At 42.9% G+C, this 25,015-nt stretch overlaps 1 protein-coding gene across 1 annotated transcript in view; it reads left to right on the forward strand.

Annotated features, from left to right (window-relative positions):
• LOC147668842 (proto-oncogene Mas-like) overlaps nt 1-25,015 on the forward strand; it is a 40,744-nt gene that overhangs the window by 13,978 nt on the left and 1,751 nt on the right. The window lies entirely within an intron of this gene.

Genomic DNA, 25,015 nt, shown 5'->3' on the forward strand with positions numbered 1-25,015 from the left:
AAATACCCCTGTACCCCAAAACCCAAACCCAGCCCTAAAACCTAAAAATACCCCTGTACCCCAAAACCCAAACCCAGCCCTAAAACCTAAAAATACCCCTGTACCCCAAAACCCATACCCAGCCCTAAAACCTAAAAATACCCCTGTACCCCAAAACCCAAACCCAGCCCTAAAACCTAAAAATACCCCTGTACCCAAAACTCAAACCCAGCCCTAAAACCTAAAAATACCCCTGTACCCCAAAACCCATACCCAGCCCTAAACCTAAAAGTACCCCTGTACCCCAAAACCCAAACCCAGCCCTAAAACCTAAAAATACCCCTGTACCCCAAAACCCAAACCCAGCCCTAAAACCTAAAAATACCCCTGTACCCCAAAACCCCAAAAAAGATAAACTTACCTATAATTATACTTACGATGTAATGGTATTGCGTTGTAATAGTACCTGCGTTGTAGTGAATAGCGTTGTAAAAGGATCCGTTGTAACATGACCTGCGTTCTAAAAAATCCGTGGTCATGGAATCCGTTGTAAAAAATCTGTGGTAACAGTTGTACACCGTGAGGGATATATGAACAAACAAAAGGGTTTGTACCATTTCTTACAGTCTTGAGTCTATGTAAATTCACAAATAGGCTAGTCCTTATTGATTTCACACGTCACTACTATTACCACCAGTACTATCACCACTATCTCCACTACCAACCATATTACTACTATCACTAACACCACCACAATAATCTCTGTTATACTACTACCAATCATCATCCATAGCACTACCTTCACTGCCACTATCACAATGAATAGAACCCTCACTACTACCACTACCACATGCACTTAAATACCTAAGCTACCTGTCATACCCCAGTCTTCCTGTGCTGTTTGTTCTTCTTTATCATCACTTTTTTTCAGTTAGGCAGGGGTCGGGCACTCTGCTATGCACTGTTAAAAGCCCTATTTACCCAAGTGTAAATGCTTAGAATTTGTGGTTTGAGAAAACATGATTAGTAAACGCCTCCGTTTTCTGCTGACCTCAATATTGCCTGAATTGCTTGCTTGTCGCTTTTTTGTTCAACTGCTTAGCATCTAACTAAAGGCCTCCATTTCCAGTCCCAAATATCAGCCAAAGACAGTATTCTATTCACAGAAAACACTTAGTAGTTTTCAGTAACGATTAGGTACTTAGTTTATTTGTTTACTCAACACTCTTTTTCCTGCCCCTTTCTCCGCAGGAGACTGTCTTTTAACTGAGACCAAACACTCAGTAATCTTGTAGAAGGCTCCAGGTTAACATTTGCATGACAGACTATAAATGCTGTTTTCAAATACAGCTCCCTGTCAAGCTTCGTCAATCTGTCTGCTGTGTTTCTCTTCAGTACTGTCTTTGGGTACTGAGCCCTGCTGTGTGAGACAAAAAGTAACCCAGTCACCTTTGCTTGGAAGCTGGGGACCACCAGCCCCTCATCAATCTCTGTCCTGTGTGATAGCATCTAACAACCTTGTATCTTGGTCATTCAGCCAGCACCACCACGCCCTCATCACCTTGATTGCGACCATCATTCTCTCACTGCCATTCAATGCTGCAGCGACCCTTATACGGACCTCAGGTTAGTGCACTAACCAGGCGCTTTTAATTTTTCCCCTCTTTTTCTTCAAGGGAGCCCTAGCAGTCAGAGTTTGCTTAGAAAGCCTTGGCGAAGTAAAAGTACTCGTAGTGTGAAGTAACAACTAAAAGGGCAGGTAAAGTTTTTAGAGTCCTCTGAGCAGAGGCTACAGAATACTCGCACAGGATTCAATGCAGGTGTCATTGTTCAAGGGCCCTTCACATGGACTTGAATTTCATAGAGTAATTCTTGTTTGGTATATTTAAATATACACATCAGGCTGATTGCAAAGCATTCATGTATGGTCGTCTGTAGTGATTGCATTCTTGTTGCAGTACCTCTCCTGATTGAAAGTGTAATGCGCCTGGGTTAGACCCATGTAGTGAAGCTGCTCATTTCTTACATTGTCCTCTTTTCTACAATAACATTTCTGCTGTGTCCTTTTGCACATATTTGCGTATGTGACAATGTTGGACTAGTTTCTCGAAACCTACTTCTGTTTTCACATTAGGCTTTGCATTACTTTTTCAAAGTGCCTCGAATACCAAGTAAAAGGCCTTTACACACATATGTACAAATGTTGTTCTATCTTGAACCATGGGTCGACACAACATATTCATATCCATAACATTGCTAATCTATACTCACATCGCAAGGATGCTCTCATGGCCTTAGCAGACAAAGCATTTCAGCTGACACCGAGGGTCTCTGCCTGCTGAGACCTCACCACACAGCAGTCTGATATCTCCATGAGAGGTGTCCAGTTCATGACCAAGATGGGGTCGTACATTCTCTCTCACCAGTTAATGGGGTTGGATTTTCCCTTGTGGGGATTCTTGGCTTAAAACCTACACCCACAGAGTAGGGTTTGCATAGTAGGAGCACACCTGATTACTGCCTTGCTTATTTGCCTGCACAATATGTTAGCTCCTTGGTAGAACTGTATCTACTGTTTACTCTTTTGGTGCTTGTAATCACTTGTAATCACTTTCATCTGCTTCTGTCTACTGGTTTTCACAGTATATGTATTATACAAGAAGAGCGTTATTTCAATAAATATAATGAAAAAGTCTAATTGTGCATTCCCTGTATATTTCTCTGAGAACAAAAGAGCATAATTGACTAAGTGAGAGGTTCTGATCTGTTACCACGATCCTGAGGGGTCACGGTTGTCCAGAAACCATTTGCTCCCTGGTAGTGTTAGGGGGCTAGTAGTGGCAGTGTGAGCTAGCTGGTCTTTAGGCCAACATATCCTGTGGGGTTGCTTGGAACCAGTATAGGAACCTCACCCAAATTTGATGTTGTCTGCAAACGTGCAAATCCTTCGGATCTGAAAAGTTTTCATGCTTTTGCACAAAACAATGAAGGGGCTGCTTGTCGGCTCTACTGTTGTTTAATATTGTATGAGAAACTTGGAGCAGCTTTGAAGCAGCCGCTCCATATTTTACTTGAATGTGCTTCCCCAAGGGCTGCGAAAGTTTCCGACTGCCATAAGGACAGCATGCTCTTTGTAATAGGGCGCACTATCCCTGTTTGTGCCTGGCGCACCTTTTGAAATGTGTGCTGTGGTGCAAATAGGGAAAGTACACCATATTCATGATACGGCCCAAGGTCTGTCCCGTGTTTTCTAAGTTTAAGGATCCTAGAATTATTTGCTCATGTAATTTATTGTACTGATGGATTTTACTGTAGTGTAGCAGCCTTTATGACAATTTTTCTGACTCTGGTGATGCACTGAAGTGCTCGGTTCGGCTTTACAAACATAATATTAGCCATCTGATCAGTCGGGACCCTTGACTTGGAAAAGGTAGTTCTCATTATAGAATAGCACTCTGAAAAGACACGGAAATATACTTGACATTACAGGCAATTAAACATTACACGTAAAATTAAGATTCTTAGTTTATGGGGCCTCTTTCCACAAGCATTTCAGAGTTCATAAAGTAGTAATCGTTTACCTACTCTTACATGCCTCTGTGAATTGGCACAAAACATATAAAATTGGATATAAATGGGGATATTCAGGGAAGGACTTTTATTCTCTTTGTACTTTTACTAATACAGAGCTGGATATTTCAGGCCCAATTCACCAAAAAATTAAAAAGAATGTCAAAAACTATTGTTGTAGAACTACTTCCCATGCTCATAAATGCTTACACAAATTGTCTCCAAAGTAGGTATGGCAAAGGTCATAGCAGAAAGTCAATGCTTTATGGAATAAAAAGTTGCACAATATTCATTTCAAAGAGGCCATTCTGGGCATGCAATAACATTAGCTTTCTAAAGCCTAAATGATAAAAAAATGGGCAAGGTTAACAAAGAAGGGCACCTATATTTTCAGATTTACATCTATGTGAAGGATTAAATGTATACTTTTGAGATTCACAAACATTGTAATGAACTGGTGTGGAAAGCTGCACAAGGTGTAGGTTTTCAATACATATTCCTGGGATAGTGTAACGACCGGATTCTCGAACCAGATGGGATCAGCTCCTCAGAGCACCTCCAACCCAGTCGGAACGTAATCACCTCCCTCCTTAGAACGTATTTACAATGGATATGTACATATATATTTATATCTCGTACCTAAGGATGGGGAAATAACAATATACATGCATAGGTTTTCTAAGGTATATCACTCATACCAGTTAGTCTCACGGCAACCCAGGCCCAGACTAATCTACCCTAGGGCAATTCTGATTGGTTTCCATTACGCACTGATCACCCTCAGTGCTCACTCGACACGCAATCCGACGTGCCTATACACTAGGCTGCAGCCCTAGTGCTCTCTTCCTCACAATCCGGTCCACAATCTGGCGGACCTACACACTGGTATTCCCCCCCAGTGTTCTCTCACTCATAGCCCGATCCGCAATCCGGTGGATCTACACACCAGTGTCCCCCCTGGTGTTCTCATTAACGCAGCTTACCAACGACGATCACTGTCCTATAAATACCTTTTGGAAGGAATCTCTCATTGGCTATTCGGGATGATACTACAATAACAGGAATTAGCACAACTTGCCAAATTGAATGATGTACCCTCTGTTCTCGACATCAAATGGTCCCTCTCTCCCTCATTGTTCAGTCACCTCTTACCTGACCGGGATTTACATCCGTTCATGAAAACGATGTCTGACTAGAAGACCAGGTTACCCTGATTGAACAAGAATACAAGGCACATGTTGGTTCACTAAGAACTGGGGTATTTTATTACAATGATTATGAAAACACAATACTATACTATAACATATATCCTGCAAAGAAAAGTAAAAGGTTAGAATGTGCACACTAGGAAATATGGGCTGACGTCACCTTATGAACACGAAGTCGGGGTTCAGCAGTCATCTAGGTTCCCTTCTCGTCTGTGCCTTGGCTCGTCTTAGAATCACACCTCATCAGCAGTCACGAGTACACGTCTGCACCGCTATGCTCTGTCTCCTCTGCTTTCCTCCAAGTCACTGGAACCTTCCTCTTTTATTAGCTGCTGTCTCTCTCTCTCTGTCTCTGGTCATTCTGCACTACTCCTCTTTCCTCTTCAATCTTTCTCAGAGAGTATCAGCTTTAAGATCTTTCTCAGACTTCAAAATGGCGACTGTCTGCCTGGAAATAATTAATGGCATTGATGCTAACGGCTAGCTGCCGTCTACAGACTGACTGACTCACAGCCTAACGCTTTCACTAATATGGAAGCCTGTCCTTTCATGGAAAGTTACGGCCAGTAACCTGCCGCCCACCAAATTCTTGTACCTCCCCGTACCAAGGACACGTTCCCAGCCGGCCGGCCTGATGTTGTGTCTTCGGAGTGGAGAAAAATACAGTCTTTCGATAAGGGCCAGCCTGAGCCGGTTCTCTCCAAGCGAACAACACTTCGAAACTAAAACATTACACTTGACCTAAAAGCATCTCAAGCTGCCGGGGTAGAAAGCAAGATGGAGTCTCTCCCGTTTGAGGCCTACAAGGCCCGAAATAAGCATAACTCCATAGAAGGTATACTAACACTCTTGCAAAAGGACGGATTATCACTAATACTAATGAATCTATCCCCTAACTTAAGTTTATAAGCCCTGATCTAAGGAAAAGGGTACTAAAGTGCATTACTGTGCCTTATGAATAGGCCCTGTTTGTAGTTCCAATCCCTGCACTAGAATGATAACAGACTGGTAGGCAGTGAAGGTCTCTCAGGTGGCTGGTGTTGTGGTGTGGGATGTTCAAGATGAGTACGGCGGAGGCGTTCTGGATGGTCTGCAGTTTCTTTCGGACTTTCTGGGTGGTACCTGCATAGTGTCCTTTGCCGTAGTTGAGTCTGCTGCTGACAAGTTCATGGGTGAACATTTTCCTGGACTCGATGGAGATCAACTTGAAGCATGTGTGGAAGCAGGAGGATGAGATCACGTTTAGTTGTCGGCTCATTGAGAGCGAGGAGTCCAAGATGATGGTGAGGTTTTTGCATGGTCTGTGGGTGCATGGGGATTCTGAGTGCTCCAGGCCACCAAGAGTTTTCCCAGGTGGAAGGTGAGGAGCCCAGGAGGAGGACTTTGATCTTGTCAGAGTTAAGCTTGAGGCAGCTGTCCTTTATCTAGGTGGTGACTGCCTTTATCCCATTATGAAAGTTGCTTTTGGCAGCTGTGGGTTCATCTGTGAGGGAGAGAATCAGCTGTGTGTCGTCAGCATCAAGGTACAATGCTGAGTCCGTGGCTTCTGATGATGGATACAAGTGGGGCCATGTAGATGCTGAAGAGGGTGAGGCTCGGAAGATGCAGCTGATCTTTGTGGGTTGTGATTTGAATGGTGGAAGTCTGACTCTCTGCAGATAGCCGGTGAGGAAGGAGCGGATCCACCGTAGGGCTTTGTCGCAGCTGCAGGCCTCTTGGAGTCTTGTGCAGTGGGTGTGTTGGGAGACGGTGTCGAAGGCTGCTGAGAGATCCAGGAGGAGAAGGGCTGCAGTCTCACCTCAGTCAAGGAGGACACAGATGTCTTCTGGTCCAGGATGTTTTTGTTTCCATGAACTCACAGAGTCAGGCATTGATGGCTTTCTTGATGACTTTGGCTGGAAAGGGGAGCAGAGAGATGGGTCTGTTGTTCTTGAGGTCCATCGAGTCGGCAGTAGGTTTCTTCAAGAGGCAGTTGATCTCTGCAAGCTCCCAGTCCTCCAGGAAAGTTGTGGACTCGATAGAGCAGTTGATGGTGCAGCAGAGTACTGGTGCAAAGGAGGAGCTGGCTCTGTTGAAGATGTGGTGTAGTGTAGTTCCTATTTTTCCAATAGGCTCTGCGCATTGGAATAACATAAACAGCAGTGTAGACGTAGGCCTGAGGTCATCTAGGTCTCTACTGACTATGTTAAACTTAATTTAGGTTTGCACCAGCTAGCTCAGAGGTCACTGGAAACTTTCTTGAATGAATAGGAGGGATGAACTTCCCTGGCTCAGACAAGAAGGGATTCAGTTTCCGACAACCGCATAAACATGACAACTTTGCTCCCTCAGAACAAGAGTATATCTCTAGAGTCGTGTGAAAACAATAGACAATTATTTCACTCAGTCATTAGTGCATACTTAGTTTCACCAGAATGCAGAGAAAAAGAGAGACAGGCGTTTTCAATAAAAAGGTGTTATTTATCGGGCAGTCTTCCTTCTCATGAAAGAGAAAGGAATTGCCACAATTGCAATACTTAAGAGATAAAGTAAAGTGTGTACAGTAAAAGTAGTATTATGAAATAATACTGTAAAAGCATTGATATGGTTTCTTAGCCATATGACACTTTAAAATGGATAAAATATATACATACATAAATACATTGACTAACGTACTCAACTGGTGCTTCTAACTAAGCATACCCCTGTGTACCTGACCTTAGCCTAATAAGGGGGAAGGGATAAGTGAGTAGCAGTTTTAGTTGAGTGGGTTAAGATTATTTTGCCAAGAATCTGCAACAAGAATTCTCTCAAGGGTTTAGTCAACTCCGTACCTTGTTAATAGAATGTGGGAGGTCTGGTATCTCTTTTCCTCAGGACTCGATATCCCAGTAACCCGCAAGGGTAGGCTGGAAACACCGGAGCTGGATTTTCTCGGTTGGAGAAAAAGACAGCGTCTTTCTCAGTGCGTCAAACGGGAGGGGCGGCTTCCGTGGACTCTCGCATCAGCTGGGCTCTCGGACAAGAAGAGGACTGCTCTGCTCCAAAACCACCGTGTGTTTGCTTAAGGCAACTGTTGGTATTTTATACCTGGAAGGTGCCGGGTTTGACGTAAGTTTGGACATAAGACGTCACTAAGAACTAACAGTTCTTGCCGGACTTCAGGAGTTCTTTGTTCAAATCAAAACAAGAGCAATGGGGGAATTTCCCGGGCTGCTGGTGGCTTGGGTTGTTTAAAGAACGCGTTGTGCTTTCTAGGAGTCGACGCCGTGCTGTGCTTTGGACTGCATGGGCTATTACTGAAATAGGGATTAGATTCTTATGCCTTTATCAGGATATTATTGATTATAACCTCACAAGGGCATAAATCGGGAATATCAAATTAGGGTCCTAGATATAAACACAACACCCACTCCATGGATTGATGTCCATCATTACTAAAAACTAAGCAATAATAAACATGTAACAGTACATATGTGTTTTTTCCGACCCACCTCAAAAATACATATTCCGCATTTGAAATGGTATATGGTAAATACACGAAAATGAGAGTTGGTACTGTAAGTTTTTAAAGCAGTGTCATCATTTCAGTTAAATGCATAGATATATCAGCTGAATGATTTGCGAAAATTACACATGAAATGGCTCTGAATACAGAAAAGAAGGTCGAGACCATTCTATCACATATTTATACAAATTGCTGTATATGTTCCAGAGGCTGAGGTAAAAATTGTCTCTAGTATCCTAAAATAGAAGCACTGTTCTCTAAGAATAGTTCTACTTCAAGCAGAGTGTGTGCCCAAAAAAATTTGTAAATATTTAGGAGACGGAACAAAAATAATCTCACTTTCAGGGGAGAAAAAAAATAGATCCAAATATTTTCTGTAGTTTTGTTTTTCAAAACTGAAGGCCGAATTCAGAGTTCAGGGAACACTGTGTGCTCATTGTTTCTATCAAGAGTTAATCTCATTGACTGGAGAGAACATAATTTCAGACAGACCGTCTAAAAATTGATCTACCACATCAGGTGAAAGTTCGACCAAGTTTGAAAATACTGCAACTGTGCAGTTCTCTGCGTGATTGCTATCATTGATGTTTGGGTCAGAAATTCTCACAGAAGGCTGTACCTGTTCGGTTCTGCTTTCCTCTCGTACCTCACCGCCACTTACTCGTAGTGGTGAAGTCTCAACGAATGCCGTCATCAGAATCGGTAGCAGCTGGGGACAACACGATGCATGAGTCGTTACCGGACCTAGCAAAGTATCGATATCCATTGGTACTGCTGATTGTAGTGTAAGACAGATGTCCAACACGCATTCTTCTCCGTATAGCAGACATCGAAGCACAGGTAAGATACAATCTTTCCAGATCGGTCTGAACAAAAGAAACCAGGCTTTATTCAGATCTCTTAGCCGGGCCAATCCGAGGACCTTAGTGATACGGTCTCGGTATCGTATTGCTAGGATTGTTTCTTCCATCGTTGCTTGAGTCTTGTCTGTGGATTGGCTTGCCATATCGGTGCAGTAGGAGCAAAAATAAAATTCCTGCCACAAGTCCCAGGATTTAGGGTAGGCCACCAAAGACAGAATGAACAACATTTGGGAAAATGCCCAGAACTGTTTCAAAGGGTGCTAACAGTCCTGAAAAAACTGTCCTAAATACATGTGCGATGCCACTGGTATCAGACATGTTTAAGATTTGTCTTAACATTTCTGCGAAATGCACGGGGCAATCTGTCGATGAAAGGGTATGTATCTCTGCAGCCATCCTTGCAACTTTCAGATCATATGTATTTTTTTGATGACGTTAAAGGCACAGTTGTCTGTAAAAGAATAGACTTCATTCTGCTTAAAGTATCAATTCGAATAGAAGAGATATTCACAGAAGGCCATAACGCAGCCCCCATATCTGGATTGCTGTGTGGATACAATACTTGCATACAGCAAATGGCCCTGGAAGTTACAGTCGTCAGATAGGCTTTTCCTGGCTGCATGCCACAACAGCTGTGGTCACTTATTAAAACGTAACTGCCGTTATAAAGTGGTCTAAAAAATGGCTCTATCTGTTTTACAGGAGTGCCATGCAGGTGACATGAAAGGTTATTTGAAGACCCTTCGCAGGCTCCATGGAAATTAATACCCTGACACAAAAGTGTACCACTTAGTGATTTCTTACAATTGTTACCACTAAGGAATACCTCCTTGTTCCCTTCACTATAACATGTGTGTGTATAGGGTAAATTGCAGGTTGTTTTGATGTATTCTTTACCCAACCTTTCATACTGGCCTGCTGGTATATACTCTTGGCAATATTTAAACTGGAAAGTTGTAATTGTAATTGTAATTGTTCCATGTATTATCCATTCAATGACAGGTCTCTCTGACATTGACAATGGTAATCTTTCAAGCTTTTCAATGCTCAGGATAGTATAATCTGCTCCTTTTTGTGCCAAACTGATTTGTTTATCAGTAAGGTTAAAGATAGAAAATAATGATGTTGTGTTGATTAAACGCCATGGTACGTAGCCTGAACGTAGGTTTTGCAACGTCCAGCCAAGTTGTACAATAGAACGCAATAGAGACTGACCATGTTGTACTATCTCAAAGGCAGATGATACAATGCTGTCCAGTGAATATATTCTGGAAGACAGAGTCGTTAACCCATTGTCCACAACAGAAAGTGATTTTCAATTTCTCGTATTTTTTCTGCTGTTTCAATTTGCATTACTTTCCAGGCTTCATTGTTCGCAGCAAATATACCGGCCGCTATGAAACGTTTTTAACGCTGTTTGCGTGGTCCCATAATGAAATCACGCAAGTCAGCACCTTCTTTAAGTAAAGTCAAGTGTTGCTTAATTTCAGCCAGTGTGGATTTCTCTAGCCACTCAAGGCATATTTTCCCTACACTGTATGTTGTAACTATCCCTGGATGTTGTCTCAGGGAGTATCTAGGGTCTGGTCTGGTCATTTTGAACCCCTGTGTTTTGTTCATGAATCTATCTTGACAGTTATTCGTGTCTGTTGGCCAGATCAACCACTTTTTCCAATCAGGATGTGCTTTCACTATCAGTAGTGCTTTCACTATCAGTTATGGGTTTTGGAATAGACGGTTTATTTAAATCTTTTATCTTAGCTAGACCAAGACAAGTAGTTTGTTGAATTGTGTCATTCAGGAATATCATTTGTTCTGGGATCATGCAGGTCCTAAATAAAGCTTCTAGGCCTTGTACTTGCCAATCTTTTGTACCCCAGATAGTTTTAGTTTCAATGGTGTTTTTCCAAAATTAGAAACCAAATGTGGACATTTTGTAATAAAAATTTTCAGAATAAATCAATTTAGTATTTGTCAACATTGTTTTCATTGCTGTCCTAATTGGCATTTTAAAATAAAACGTTTCTGGATCACTGTTATTAAACCCTGAGAAGTATTGGAATTTCTCATAAAATGTTTTCGAGCTGCCTTTTGGCGGAGTTGGACAGTGTTCCCATTGGTTGAAAGACAAAACATTTCTAGGCTGGGCACTTTTATGTAAATAGTGATCCCCATAATGTGTGTAACAATATAACTCTTCATAATTTGATGAACCCTGTAAATAATCATGTTCTGTGAATTTTGCTGACATTACTAGATCAGACATCATGTTATTAATGTTTTCAAAGTCCCAATCATCAGAAAATGAACTTGGTGTCACAAAGTCACTTAATGAAACCTTGAACTGGTGTGGATACTTCAGGAGCTCCACCGGGCCAAAAATGTCATTATCAGTTCTGTCCCATGCTACCCCACCGGGTATTAGGTTGGCTGAGATGTTTACTGTCGAAAGTTCTCTTTTCTCGATGTGGGAGGATGTGTGAGGCTTTAGGACCAAGTGAATGTTCTGACTTGCTGTGTCCTTTGTACTATATTTTCCATCTATGAAGTTTCCTACACATAGAACCATGATGAGCCAAAGCAGGAGAGTAAGTACACGTAACACAATCCATAATTCAATCCATGGTGAAATCAGATATGTTTCTTTCAGTTGATGAAAAAGTTCATTTACTTTGTCTTTAAAAGTTTTTGTAGCTGGCATATCTTCATGTTTGCTTGGATCTTCAGAAAAGTCGTCGAAGTTGATGAAGTAGCCAGATGCAGTTCTGTCAATTGTTGGTATTATTGCCGAATTTTCATTTTTATTTCTTGCATTAGTACAGTTTGAAGCTACATCATTGTAGACTGGTGTTTCTTGACGAGCTGTTGTGATTTGATTTTCAAAAGGCACAAGTTCTATGGTGTTATTGCATAGTCCATTGTTATTTACTGCAGCTTTTTCAAATGTGATCAGTCTCTCAGTGTGAGCCTCTTGGATTGTAGCAAATTTGGGTGTTATGTTATTTCTTGGGAATCCACTGGGCCTACTACATATTATTGGCCACATGATTGTGGTTTTACCAGGTCGATAGATACAACTCTGTTGTCCTTTTTATCAGCAAGGGGCGGTAGTACAACTGATCTTGTTCCGCTGATAGCTAAGACAGGTACTGCTTTTCTGTAAGAAGGCCCAAATTCCTTCTTTACTGCGATCTTCTCTCTGACAAGATCCCCAATTTTTGGAATCGAGACAGGTTGTGCTGGGGCAGGTGGTTTTTCTTCAGTGGTTGTCGGCTGTTGTTTCAACTTTATGTTACTCAGGTTTTTTCTTGCTACATTTAACTCCTGTAAAAAATCCAAACGATCTTTGATATCATAAGATTTTTCTTCTACCACTGAAGTATTACTATCAAGGTCCTGAAAATGCATTCTAGTCCCGAACAATAGTTCGTATGGAGTGAGACCTTTTAGAGAATTTCTTGGCAGATTATTAAGACTACGTTGGACACTTGTTAAATGTTTTACCCACCCATCACCCAAACCTAATACCCTCGCCGTTATAGATTGCTTTATGTCCCGGTTTTTTCTTTCCACAACCGCATTTCCCTCAGGATGGAAGGGAGAAGATTACCGCAATGCGATGCCCATGCTGTTCATGGCCTCTTTGTAAGCTTGAGAGCTAAACGCGGAACCCTGATCAGAATGTAGCATGCCAATTGCGTATGTGCCGATAAAGACACGCAAATCTTTTATAACAGTTCTGGCGTCAGCCGAGCGCTGGGGTCTACATTTTTAGTGAAATCAGTCTTAATAATTATGGGGACGCATTCCTCCGACTGGATTTCTGCGCTATAGATAGTCTGATGCTATCTAATAGTGGTATCTGGGCTACAGGCTGGTCCGGTTCACAACTGCGATCTCTGCTGCAGTTCTCACAATTTTTTGCAAAATTGTAGATATCTAAGCTCATTCCCGGCCACCAGTACTCTGATTGTAAATCCATCAGAGATTTCAGGATCTCTTGGTGCCTCAGACCCAATCCCATGTGTGCGTCTTCAATCAAGAAAACCCTCCGATTCGTGTTTGGAATTACTCTATCCCCCACTCCAGGGATTCGAGCAAAAGGAACAGAGTTTGCATCAATTATGTATGTATTACTGAGTGGATAGTTTAGAGGTAATGCTGAGTAGTCGCCTTTTAAAGATGCTTTTACCGCCAGCCTCGTTTCCCCATCTATGTATTTTTCTGAACGCTTTTTAGTGACTACGGAAGCCGGTTGAACCGCTGCCGCTGTGGCTGTGTTTGCCAATGAATTCCCTGCAACGTGAACGCCATCACGTTGATGACTCAGTGTATGTATCACGTGAGTCTTTTGTAGTTCTTTCTGTAAAAAAACTACTTGTTCCCAAAGCTTTTTATGCTTGATGGTGCCACCTTTTGCATCTTTGAAGCCATTCTGAACCCAGTTCGGCAAATATTCATTATAAGACTGAACGCAGTAATATGAATCGCGCACTATTAGTGTGGGGAACTCGCGATCAGTATTTTCAAGCACCATCGTAAATGCTAATAGTTCAGCTCGCTGAGCTGTACAATCTCCTAGAGATTGGGTTTTAGTAACCATTGGTCTAAATTTCCCTTCACGCCAATGACCTTTAACGATTGCGCACGCAGCACTATATGCTTGTTTACCCCCAACTGCGGGTTGTGCTGATCCGTCTGTATATATTATAGAACCGTAATGTTCCAGAGGCAGAATTTCAGTCGGCAGAGGACATTCATATTTATATTGGAGAAATTCTTGTGTTTTTAAATTAGGATCAAATTCGTATACTACGTCTGTTGCAGCAAGAGAATTAACCCATTGTATCCACCTCGGATGTAATGCTTTTTCATTTGGAATGCTTGCTTTTGTTACTGCTTCTAGGGCAGGTACCGGTGTAACGATTATTATTCGTTTCCCTTGTGCAAGGGCTCTTTCTTTTGCTACAGCAGTTTGAACCGCTGTCAGAATTTTTTCTGTAGAGCTGAATTTCATTTCAGCTTGAGTGTACAAGTGCGATTTGTAAGCTATAGGTACCGTTTTTCCCTCATTAGAGGTCAGGTATGTAAATCTGCATCTTCCTGGGATGATTCAGATTACCAGATTGCGTGTGTTTTCACATGTTTGCAATTTTGTTTTGGTTAACATGTCTGTTTGTAACGATCTCAGAATTTCTGTGTGTTTTTGAGTCCAATGTATTGGTTTAAAATCGGGTTTTATTAATTCATAGAGAGGTTTAACCCTCTCTGCATAATTTAGAATGTATGTCCTTTCGAAATTCAGGAAACCTAGTATTGATTGTAAGTTCTTCAGCGTTTTTGGTGCTTGGAGTACAGCACATTTCTCCAAGAAATTGTCTGCAAGGCTTTTGCCTTCACTTGATAATTCATATCCTAAAAATAGGACAGTTAGATGAGCAATTCTTGACTGTTTAAAGTTAAATTTTTAACCCTCTGACGCGAACCCAAGTATTATGGTGTTCACCCTTTTACGTGAGTCTCCAGGTCATCATCTGTGAGATAAATGTCATCAACATATGATAATGCTTCATCATCATATATTTGTAGTAACTCTGTTACTCTTGCTGAGAATAATCCTGGGCTATTCTTGAATCCCTGTGGGAGTCGGAAAAATTGTTTTTGCGACCCCATTATTGAGAAAGCTGTCAAATACCTGCTTTCAGGTGCAATGTTTTGACAGAAGAATCCATTAGAGATATCTAATGTCGTTTTATATTTTTTGCGCACAATGTTATTTATTAGTGCTGCACTATGTGAGTTTTGTACTGCAAATGTTTTACAACAGGAGTTAGGGTGCCTGTAGTCCAAGACTAGATGATATGAATCATCTGGTTTGGAGACAGGAAAGAACGGATTATTCATTTGTGAGGTGCATGTTTTGATCACCCCTTGATATTCAAGTTTATCTAAGATCTCCTTGACTTGTTTTTTAGCTTCTTGTTTAACTGGATACTGCCTTTGTGCAGTGGGCTGAATTTTTAACTGGATTTTGTGGTTGGGTGAGTCCTCATTCCATCCTACATGATTTTTGTATAAAGCAGGAGCTTGGGCTACTGCCCATTTTCTTGCTAATGTATATTTTTATGAATCGGGATATGATTCGAGAAGGCAGGCATAACCATTTCTTCGCCATGAGGGTACTCCCTGACAAACTCTGGTGGCCAGTCTTTCTCAGCTAATAGAATGTCATAGCCTTTTGAAAGTTTTTCCCAAAAGATACCTCTAATTTTCCTAGTTTTATCTCCCTCTATACGTAATGTTATTTCATATAGTTTATGGGGCACACTAACTCGTGTGTCTGCAGTTTCCACTTGAATGCATTCATGCGTGTCCACTGTCTCCAGAAGATTCATCAGGATCTTGCGAGCTATTGTCATTTCTGCTGCTCTGTCTAGCATTGTCTGAGCCCACTCTCCATTTTTTAGTTGTGTCCTCAGAATTCTCAGCATGTTTAATCTTAATACTTTCTACCTTGTTTCTGGGAAATTTTAATTTTTTACTTTGATGAGCAGGTTCTTTGTCATTGGACTTGACGCGCTCTTCTCTGTCTTCTGATTGTCCTCCTCTTTCCGATTTCTGTGAGGAAGTCTGAAAAGATCGAGAGGGACGGGTTTCAACATCTTGATAGCTATCAGATTATCCCTATTTCTAAGGTTGTATCTTTTTTCCGAGGGTTCCCTTTGGGGAGACTTGTCTTCTCGGTTTAGAGATTTTTCTCTCCGCTGAGGAGACCTTCCTCTGGACTGGAAACGTTTTGCCCTGGGAGTGGTTTGTTTATTACCATCCCAACTCTTTTTTGGAGTATTTACATTATTTTTAATAAAAAATGTATTTCAGGATTTTCAGTTAGTTGGGGTTTTACCGGTTTCCCACCCAAACTATCTTTTCCTAGTTCCTCATAGGATTTTTCTATGATTCTGGCAAGTTCAAATGGTTGGTCTGATATATCTGTTTCCTTTAATTTCTGGCGGATTGCCACAGTTGCTGCTTCTCCTTTTATATTGGCTAATAATATAGCCGAGACCTGCTTGAAGTCTTTCAGTAATTTCATACCCAGAGTTAAAGCAGGTTCTAGACCGTATTCATTTTGAATTTGTCTTAATATATCTGGTATGACCGCCATGGATAGGACACCATGTGTTTTTGTGTAGATCGAAGCAAAGACTGTGCCCCAAGTGTCGCAATCTTCCACATGTGGTGCGATCCCCATTGGGAGACAGATAGTCAGGATTCTGTGTTTTTCGTGAGGAGTACTATCTGGAAATACTGCCTCTATTTGAGTAATTTTTTGTGCTAACCAGAATGGGATTTATTCCCGTTTTATGGGTACTTTACCAAGACATGATTGTATGTTCTGTGGTGTAATTTTGTTTGTATTCCCCTGATGAGGGGTCAGCTGTGGGATGTTAATTGTCGGTTGGACTGTTCCAGTCCGCATGACATATTGGACTAATTGTCTATGTATTTTAAATAAGAGTTTTAGCTGAGCTAAAAGTTCTGGAACTGACATTTTATCAATGTCTGGATGTAGTGTGTAGCTGGCTAGAACCGGCCAAGTTGCTCCTGGTCTACCTAGTGGACCGAGCCTGGTGATGTGATTATTATGTTTTAGGGCGGCATTAAACCAGAGCAGATGCTCTTGGTAATTTAGTGGGATTTCAACCTCCTCGAAGGGAGTGTATTCATTCGGAGGTTCCTCTATTTTGTAATAGTGGAAATGTTTTGTCGCAGGGTGTGCTGCTGGAAAATGTATTCATGAATAGAACACCTCTGTCTGCCGATATTCATGGGCCTCTACCACGAATATGACTGTATTACCTCTTGGTGTCAGTCCATTTCCTATAAGTTTAAGAGTTATAGTTCTTCTTACGTTGACCGGAATGATTATAGCACTCAGATCATCTTCTTGGAGAGTTATGTCTTCCTCTAAGAGTTGAGCTGCTAGTCTAGCTCGTTCCCTTTCTTCGTCACTTTCTGCCATTTAACTGACTGAAAGTTTTTCTGTTGCAGATCGAGTTTCAAGGAAACAAAGATTAGGTGCACAATATTTTGGAACACTGTATCCTTCAACGTTGATCAAACCAAAACTAATACATAGGATTCTCATCCTACTAACTTTCGGTGGATATTAACCTTTCACCCACTCCAGACATCTATTGGAGTTTTTACGGGAGAAAGGGGTCTGTGTGAAAAAGCACGACTGAGTTTCTCTAGTGTCTTGCGTTAGATAATCGCCTTACCAAACGTTGGGCGCCATGTAGTGTAGTTCCTATTTTCCCAATAGGCTCTGCGCATTGGAATAACATAAACAGCAGTGTAGACGTAGGACTGAGGTCATCTAGGTCTCTACTGACTATGTTAAACTTAATTTAGGATTACACCAGCTAGCTCAGAGGTCACTGGAAACTTTCTTGAATGAATAGCGAGGGATGAACTTCCCTGGCTCCGACAAGAAGGGATTCAGTTTCCGACAACCGCATAAACATGACAACTTTGCTCCCTCAGAATAAGAGTATATCTCTAGAGTAGTGTGAAAACAGTAGACAATTATTTCACTCAGTCAGTAGTGCATACTTAGTTTCACCAGAATGCAGAGAAATAGAGAGACGGGCGTTTTCAATAAAAAGGTGTTATTTATCGGGCAGTCTTCCTTCTCATGCAAGATAAATGAATTGCCACAATTGCAATACTTAAGGTGAAATAAAGTGCGTACAGTAAAAGTAGTATTATGAAATAATACTGTAAAAGCATTGGTATGGTTTCTTAGCCATATGACACTTTAAAATGGATAAAATATATACATACATAAATACATTGACTAGCGTACTCAACTGGTGCTTCTAACTAAGCCTACCCCTGTGTACCTGACCTTAGCCTAATACGGGAGAAGGGATAAGTGAGTATCAGTTTAAGTTAAGTGGGTTAAGATTATTTGGCCAAGAATCTGCAACAAGAGTTCTCTCAAGTGTTTAGTCAACTCCGTACCTTGGCAATAGAATGTAGGAGGTCTGGTATCTCTTTTCCTTAGGACTCGACATCCCAGTAACCCGCAAGGGTAGGCTGGAAACACCAGAGCTGGATTTTCTCGGCTGGAGAAAAAGACAGCGTCTTTCTCAGTGCGTCAAACGGGAGGGGCGGCTTCCGTGGCCTCTCGCATCAGCTGGGCTCTCGGACAAGTAGAGGACCGCTCTGCTCCAAACCACCTTGTGTTTGCTTAAGGCAACTGTTGGTATTTTATACCTGGAAGGTGCCGGGTTTGACGTAAGGTTGGACATAAGACGTCACTAAGAACTAACAGCTCTTGCCGGACTTCAGGAGTTCTTTGTTCAAATCAAAACAAGAGCAGGGGGAATTTCCCGGGCTGCTGGAGGCTTGGTTTGTTTAAAGAACGTGTTGTGCTTTCTAGGAGTCGATGGGAGTAGCCGTGCTGTGCTTTGGACTGCATGGGCTATTACTGAAATATGGATCAGATTCTTATGCCTTTTTCAGGATATTATTGAGTATAACCTCACAAGGACATAAATCGGGAATATCGAATTAGGGTCCTAGATATAAACACAACAGTGGTAAGGTCAGAGATCCGCGGGGGCTCTGGAGTGGATTCTCTTCATGATCTTGAAGTGTCATTAGAGGTGAGGGTAGTCTAGTTGGTCAAGGTCTGCTGATAGCGCGAGCCATTGGGTGCAGTAATTGTGCATTGGGTAGGTGAGTCTTGGGTTGGGAAGGTGTCATAGGTCTCCTTGACTTCTGGGTGGAAGAAGGTGGGGAGGATGTCACAGAGGTCTTTGGACAGGGCATGTCTGCTTTCTCTTGGCTGGGTTTGGCAAATTCTTTCACTACGGCGAAGAGTTCTTTGCTGTTGTGTGCATTGATATTGATGCGTTCCTCAATGGTGACCTTCTTTGTTGTTCTGATGAGAGTGAATTTGAGGGCTGCGTGGTCTGCCATGATCTTGCTGCTCCTCCATCTTTTCTTGAGCCATCTGCAGGTGCACCTGGACTCTTGGAGGGTGGGGGAGAACCACTTGGCTTTCTTGGAGGACTGTTTGCCTAAGTGTTTCTTGAGGCTAGACCAGTGTGTTGGCACAATCAGAGATCCAGCAGTGGGATTAAGTGCTAAGATGTTGGCGTATGTGGATGTCTAAGGTGGGGTCTTGTTGAGGGAGGTTGTGAGCTGGTCTTCTGTGTCCCTGCTCCTCCTTCTTCAAGGATCAAAGTAGGCATGGTGGCGTATGGTGGATTTGGTGAATTATAGGTGGACACAGTGGTGGTCGGTCCAGTGTGGCTCAGAGGTGTGGCTGACATAGATGTTGTTGCTTGCAGAGAAGATGGGATTGAGGGTGTGTCTTCATTAGTATGTTGGCATTGTGACCAGATGTTTGAGTCCAATGGTGGCAAAATTCTCCAGTAGGGATGAGGTGTTGTGGTCTTCGAGGTTTAATGTAGTCCGTTGAGGCAAGGAGGATGTAGTCCATTGAGGCGAGAGCGTGGTGAGCAATGAAGTCAACTATGAATTCAATGAAGGGGGGCAGGGCCTGTGAGGTCTGTAGATGAGAGTGCCACAGAGGGTGGCATTTGGATTGGTTTAGATCTCAGGAAGTGGAGGTGCTACATTTCGGGAGAGTGGTTATTGGAGCTGCTTGTGAGGTAGATGGTGTTTTTGTGCACAATGGCGATGACTCGTCCTGGGCAGTTGACACTGTCCTTGTGGATGATTTTGTATCTATCCGGGATAGAGGGTGTGATGTTTGGGGTTGAGCTGGAGTACATCCAAGTATCTGTAAAGGAGGTGACTTCTGGGAAGGTGGAGTCAAGCAGGTACCTGATTTTCATGGTGTGTCTTTTGAGGGAGTGGGTGTTGAATAGGATGCATCTGAGGTGGACGGGTCAGGTTCTAGAGGGTCATGCGGTTGGTCGGTCTGGGTGTGCAGAGGCCAACGAAGGTGCAGTTGCAGGTGTGTTTTGGGTGTTCCTAGCGATGTGAGGTGGCAGGAGGAGTGGCGTACAATGTTAAGGGTGTGGAGGGTGCTGGTGCTGTAGTGGTGGATGGCTTGAAGGCCAGAGTTTGTAGCGCTAGGCAAGGGCCACAAGCAGACGGGCACGGACATGTTTGTTTTCAGCATGCTGGCAGCTGCCATTAAGTAGCATGCGAAGAAGGGCTGGACAGCTGGGAGGCGGGAAAAGCAGGAAGTGAGAAAACATAGCTGAAGAGGTAGCAGGTCCATAGGGGACGAGCAGCGGAGAGGACATGGCAAGAAAAAAGGCGCAAAAAGTGCGGAAATGTAGAATGAAAAAGAACATGTCAGACTGGTAGAACAGATGAAATTAGGGAAAAGAAGATAGAGAGGAGAAAAGTCACAAGGCAGAGAAATAGAGGCAAGAGCAGAGATGCTCCCCACTGGACTACCAGGGATGAGGTGCAGATAGGTGCCTGTGGTGGAGAAGGGCGTTGAACTCGGGACCTGGAAAGGTCAGGGGGCAACAGCTACCAGATGGTGCAGTGCTTTGATGGAAACTACATACTGACAATATATGGTCCACAGAGCTGTTTCTAGGCCTGTATACTCCAGGTCTTCCTATACCACACTGATGCACTTGGGCCAAGTGGTTCTGAGAAACCAGCAGTCAAAAGTTTGTTAGAAGCTGGAATTTTGGGCTGCATTGACCCCCATATTGTTCTGGAGGTGATGGAATGCTTTGCCTCATCCTTTGATTTCCATCAGTAATGTTTCTGACCATTCGGTGTTGAATGTCTCAAACTACACAATGCTGACTGCACAGCACTGTTTTCCAAAGTTACTTTTGTTGTCTTAGTTGATGTCATCAGCTCCCTGCCAATGCTTCTTCATGTATATCAAAAGCAAGCTCAATAATGGGTGGTTGGACCATGCAGTTGAATAATATGTCTTCGAATTAGGTGATAATAGGCTTACTATTGTGTCATATTTGTGTGGTGCTTGAAATGGGTCCCTTCTGGTAAGGAGTATGAGATATTTAAACAATATTACTAGGTGGTAAGGTTTCTTGACTTTACCTGAGGCTAAGTCCAGTTTCTCTGGTCTGTATTCCCTGCATTGGATTGTCTAACTCCAGATAGCTGGCATGTGAGGCCACAGAGATCTGACTGCAGAGTTCTCCTAACTACTATTCAGGAGTCTGCTTTGCCTTGAGTGGCAACGGGAAATACTGGAACAGTTGTGTACTTTACATTTCTCTCCCTCGCCAAGGCCTGCCATAAGAAATGGAAAGCACAATTAGGGTAAAGGCTTTGTTTAAAATCAAAAGTGTGAAATCTGCCCCCACTTGTAGAGCAAAATAAAAGTTACTCCTCAGACACTGAAAAAGGAAATGAAAAACATTTTGCAGAGCCTTGCCAGGCCCTGTTGGGTAAATATCACGATGCCTATTGCATTAGGGCACAGGTCTTCACACTTTTGTAGGTTGAGCCCCCCTGCTGAATTTTTTTAGATGTTAGGCCCCCCCACCACCTGACAGGAATTTCTGGACTCGACCGCCACGTGCACATTCCGGGCATATTCAGCGAATAACATTCAATACAATAAGAGTGTTTAGTAAACTGCAGGTTTGGGAGTGGGTGTGGTGAAATGAAAGAGTCTTATTGCACAGCTGAAAACACCACTTTCCAAGATGAAATGTGTGCAAATTGTTTTCACTAGGATACTTTGTTTTACACATAACACGGATTAATAATAACACCACCAACATAAATGTGACAGGTGTGCCTGTTTTTCAGAGACGGTCAATATGTGGATGAATTTTTGCTACTGCCATCCACTGGTTGTGCTCCACACCCAGTCTTGAATGGTACTTAGTCTTTAGTACCGCAAGTGCTGAGAAGCCAATCTCACATCTCTGTACAACCCTGCCACCTTAGATTCCTATCCCCTCATAGACAATATCAAGTTACTCAAACTATTAACCAAAGTTAAAACTGGCTCCCCTGATGACATTTGCCCCCCTCACATCTTGAAAGAAGTGGGCACCAATCTTCCTGGGTGCTTACTTTCTTTATTGAATGGGTCACTCGTACAGGGCAAAGTTCCATGCAACCTGAAAAAAGCTCTCCTCGTTCCCCTCATAAAAAAGGCAGGAGCTAACCCGCTAGATCCCATCAATTATAGACCCATATCGTTGCTGCCATACTGTGCCAAACTGATGGAGTCACATGTTTGTGAAATTATCTCCAACTTTTTGGAAAAATCTGAGTATTTGGCACCGAATCAAGCAGGGTTCCGTCCTTGCCACTCCACCGAGGCGGTCATCCTCTCGGTGTTAAATACTTTGAGGCGGAATGCAGATGCAGGAATCCATCAGGCGCTTGTGCTACTGGACCTCTCTGCTGCGTTCGACACGGTCGACCACACCATCTTGGTCGACCGTGTCAAGCAGGCAGGTCTCAGGGGCCCCGCATTGAGCTGGATCCGTTCTTTCATTACTGGCCGTACACAATCGGTCAGATTGGGCTCCTTCTCTGCTCCCACTATACCAACCACCTGCGGGGTACCACAAGGTTCCTCGTTATCTCCCCTTCTTTTTAATGTATACCTACGCCCTCTCTTGCACTCCCTGCGCAATGCTAATGTAACTATCTTTAACTACGCGGACGATTTGCAGCTCATCTTCCCTCTTAACACCATGGACTCAGTGGGCGAATTCCAAAGAACTATGTCCCACATATTGAGTTGGATGAGCTGCAATCATCTGAAGCTCAACCCGGGCAAGACCGAGCTGGTCCTGCCCGGACAGAGCTCACTTAGTTGGAATTCCAACTTTTGGTCTACTAACATGGGAGCGCCTCCTACTAAGTCTTCCGTGGTTAAAAGCCTAGGTATCTTCATCAGCGAGGATCTCTCGCTAAAAAGACAGGTTGGAGCGGTGGTATCTTCCAGTATCTTTCAATTGAAGAAAATAAAAAAAATTGCTTGCTTCTTTTCTTCAGCAGCCCTCACACAGATCGTCCTTTCCTTGGTTCTGTCCAGGCTGGACTTTTCTAACAGCCTTTATCTTGGCCTCCAAACTGGAGAGCTTAAACGTCTCCAGCTTGTTCAGAACCAAGCCACCAGGCTCCTTCTGAATATACCCAGGAGGCAATCCATCAGATCTGGCCTTAAGCAGTTACACTGGTTGCCAGTCGAGCAACGTGTGGCCTTTAAGGCCGGGTGTATTCTGTTCAGGTCTCTGAATGACTCTGGCCCTTCATTTATCAGAGATTTATTTAAAAAATACTGCCCCTCCCGTCACCTTCGATCCACCTATAAATCACTCTTGATTGTACCTCCATTCAAAAGGAAGCGCCTCAGAGGTAGCTGTTTCGACCACCATGCTGCTGTTCTTTGGAATTCTCTTCCCCTCCATATAAAGCTGAATGATAACATCCTCAGCTTCAGACAATCCCTGAAAACCTGGCTGTTTTCTCAAGCTTATTACTGATAGCACAGCTTCACTCTTTGACTGCCTTGCCTGGTTCCTCCTGCAGCGCCATGAAGCCTCCGGGCGTACGAGCGCTTAACAAATCCCAACTACCATTAACATTAACATTAACATAATGTCACAGATAGTATAAAAATAAGCAGTTACCTAAAGTTGTATTTTCAGCACTTGTCTGTGCATACTTTGAACAGCAAATATAAATAGAAAGAACTTTTAATTGTTTTCTAGAGCTGCATGAATGATCCATGACTAATAATAAAAGGGAAGAAAGATAGAAAAGTCCCATTACAAATGAATCAACAAAAAGAAAGGGGGACCTGGAGCTCGTTCACATTACAAATGAATACATACTTCTTATTTGTAACCATATTTAGCAATTTGCAAGCTGTTTAAACAACACATGGCTGGCTGGCATTTTGCGCGCCTGCCTGTGTAATTTGAAAAGAAACTTTCGGGGACGTTTTAAGGATTTTGGGGCCTGTCGGCCAAATGTACTTTTGGGGCCCCTGTTAAGACTAGCTTTTTCATGCCTTCTTTGGTCAAATACTAAATGTGTGTATATCAGATATTCAAGGATAGTGTTGTGTGTTTTCAGTATGTACCACAACAGCAGTTCACTAATATTACTGCAAATAATCTGTGACACCCTTCAATTTCTCATATGTGAGGTCATGTATTGATCTAAAATATACTTTTTATATGGATGTCGCATGACGCATAAACACCTTTTGTCTGCAAAATGTCTGTAATAGACTTTTACACATTACAAATTAATGATTGAAAAACACTATTTACAAGTTTGTGTTTAAAAATGATTCAAGGTCATGAGGCAAGACTGTAGAACAGAGCTGGCTCTTTCAAACCCCCGCCCCCCTCCGCCCCCTTTGAAAGGCTGGGACCCTGAGCCAGAGCCCACTTTGCCCATGCCTTAAGCTTCTCTGGAAACGTTGTCTCCGTTCTGAGAAGAGCTAACTCTCCCAGGAAGGGGGTTACTTCACAGAGCTGACAGCTTCAGCTGCAGTAGGAGGCAAGGGGTCTCTTCTGCTAAAACCAAAAGCGTGTCTGTTTGTTTTTGTTTTAGCAGAGGAGACTCCTTGCCTCCCCCTGCAGCTGAAGCCGTCAGCTCTGTAATGAACCCCCTCCTGGGACAGTTAACAAGACAAAAGTACGGGCACCTCATGCCTCATTCATCTCCCCTCCCTCCCCCTTCCACACACCGGAGTCCTCCAAGAAGACTTGCAGGGAACAAAGGTTAGATTGGCGTGGAGTGCGCGCCCCTCCTGGGATGGTGTCGCGCCACCCCAGGGGGGCGCGCCCCACAGATTGAAGAACACTGCATTAGGGGAATTACAATGACCCGGACTGAGAAAGTGCTCATGAAGCAACTTTTCCAGGGGGGAGGTGAAGGAGACTGTG

This window comes from Lissotriton vulgaris, unplaced genomic scaffold (genome assembly GCF_964263255.1).
Source record: "Lissotriton vulgaris unplaced genomic scaffold, aLisVul1.2 SCAFFOLD_2302, whole genome shotgun sequence".
Classification (NCBI taxonomy): domain Eukaryota; kingdom Metazoa; phylum Chordata; class Amphibia; order Caudata; family Salamandridae; genus Lissotriton; species Lissotriton vulgaris.